This window comes from Arachis stenosperma, chromosome 6 (assembly GCF_014773155.1).
Source record: "Arachis stenosperma cultivar V10309 chromosome 6, arast.V10309.gnm1.PFL2, whole genome shotgun sequence".
Lineage (NCBI taxonomy): Eukaryota > Viridiplantae > Streptophyta > Magnoliopsida > Fabales > Fabaceae > Arachis > Arachis stenosperma.
In genome coordinates, this window is record NC_080382.1 from 112,084,671 (window position 1) to 112,086,947 (window position 2,277).

Genomic DNA, 2,277 nt, shown 5'->3' on the forward strand with positions numbered 1-2,277 from the left:
GGCTGTGAAGCCATGTCTAATTCCTGGACCGGAGTCTTAGACTAGCATTGCAATGATCCCTGGAATCCAAATTAAGAATTCTGAAACTTTTATTTTCTATTTCCATATAATTTTCGAAAAAAAAAACACAAAAAAATTTCAAAATCATAAAAACCAAAAAAATATTTTAAGTTTCTTGTTTGAGTCTAGTGTCTAATTTTAAGTTTGGTGTCTTGCATGTATTGTTTATTTGATCTTGGTTCTATTTTCAAGTCAATAGTACAGGGAACTGAAGATTCAGAACATGCAGCAGAGGAATTACACAGAAAAAGCTGGGCGTTCAAAACGCCCAGTGAAGAAGGACAGACTGGCGTTTAAACGCCAGCCAGGGTACCTGGTTGGGCGTTTAACGCCCAAAAAGGTAGTGCATTGGGCGTTAAACGCCAGAATGTGCACCATTCTGGGCGTTTAACGCCAGGATGGCACAAGGGGGAGGATTTTGTTTTCAAATCAATTTTTTTTCAAGTTTTCAAAAGTTTTTCAAAATCAAATCTTTTTCAAATCATATCTTTTCAATCAAATGTTTTCAAAATCAATTTCTTTCCTTTTTCAAAGATACTTGCTAACAATTAATGATTTGATTGAACAATTCAAGTATGTTGCCTTTTCTGTTGAGAAAGGTTTAATGTTTGAATCATATCTTTTCTTGATAGCCAAGTTATTAATTTTTAAAATCAAATCTTTTTAAAAATGTTTTTCAAATCATATATTCTCAATCACATCTTTTTAAAACCAATCATATCTTTTTAATCACATCTTTTTCAAAATAGTTTTCAATCAAATCTTTTTGATTTCTAATTTCAAAAATCTTTTTCAAAAATCACTTGATTTCTTTCCCACTCTTATTTTCGAAAATTAATTAGTGTTTTTCAAAATGTTTTCAAAAGTCTTTTACTTAATTTTCGAAAATTACTTCCTTTCTTCCCACATCCTTCTATTTATGGAGTACCACTCCTTCCCAATGCACAATTCGAACTCTATCTGATTAAGTTCGAATTCTTCTACCTCTTTCTTCTATTTTTCTGTTCTTCTGACACCTCAAGGAATCTCTATACTGTGACATAGAGGATTCCACATTTTCTTGTTCTCTTCTCTTTCATATGAGCAGGAACAAAGACAAAGGCATTCTTGTTGAAGCTGACCCTGAACCTGAAAGGACCTTGAAGCGAAAGCTAAGAAAAGCTAAGGCACAACTCTCCAAGGACCTAACAGAAACCTTCAGAGAAGAAGAAGACATGGCAGCCGAAAACAACAACAATGCAAACAATGCAAGGAAGGTGCTGGGTGACTTTACTGCACCTACTCCCGACTTCTATGGGAGAAGCATCTCTATCCCTGCCATTGGAGCAAACAACTTTGAGCTTAAGCCTCAATTAGTTTCTCTAATGCAACAGAATTGCAAGTTCCATGGACTTCCATTGGAAGATCCTCATCAGTTTTTGGCTGAGTTCTTGCAAATCTGTGACACTGTCAAGACTAAGGGGGTTGACCCTGAGGTCTACAGACTTATGCTATTCCCTTTTGCTGTAAGAGACAGAGCTAGGACATGGTTGGACTCACAACCTAAAGAAAGCCTGGACTCATGGGAAAAGCTAGTCAATGCCTTCTTGGCAAAGTTCTTTCCACCTCAAAAATTGAGTAAGCTTAGAGTGGAAGTCCAAACCTTCAGACAGAAGGATGGAGAATCCCTCTATGAAGCTTGGGAAAGATACAAACAATTGATCAGAAAATGTCCTTCTGACATGCTTTCTGAATGGAGCATCATAGGTATTTTCTATGATGGTCTCTCTGAACTATCCAAGATGTCTTTGGATAGCTCTGCTGGAGGATCTCTTCATCTGAAGAAGACGCCTACAGAAGCTCAAGAGCTGATTGAAATGGTTGCAAATAACCAATTCATGTACACTTCTGAAAGGAATCCTGTGAACAATGGGACTAATCAGAAGAAAGGAGTTCTTGAGATTGATACTCTGAATGCCATTTTGGCTCAGAACAAGATATTGACTCAACAAGTCAATTTGATTTCTCATAGTCTGTCTGGAATGCAAAGTGCACCAAGCAGTACTAAGGATGCTTCATCTGAAGAAGAAGCTTATGATCCTGAGAACCCTTCAATGGAAGAGGTGAATTACCTAGGAGAACCCTATGGAAACACCTATAATTCTTCATGGAGAAATCACCCAAATTTCTCATGGAAGAATCAAGAAAGACCTCAACAAGGTTTTAACAACAATAATG

General features: G+C 36.7%; 1 non-coding gene across 1 annotated transcript; it reads right to left on the reverse strand.

The window, feature by feature from the left end:
- Nucleotides 1-1,679: 1,679 nt before the first annotated feature.
- Nucleotides 1,680-1,787, reverse strand: LOC130937390 (small nucleolar RNA R71). Its single transcript, XR_009068612.1, has one exon. It is a non-coding gene; the product is annotated as a small nucleolar RNA R71 (small nucleolar RNA).
- Between the last annotated feature and the right edge of the window lie 490 nt (nucleotides 1,788-2,277).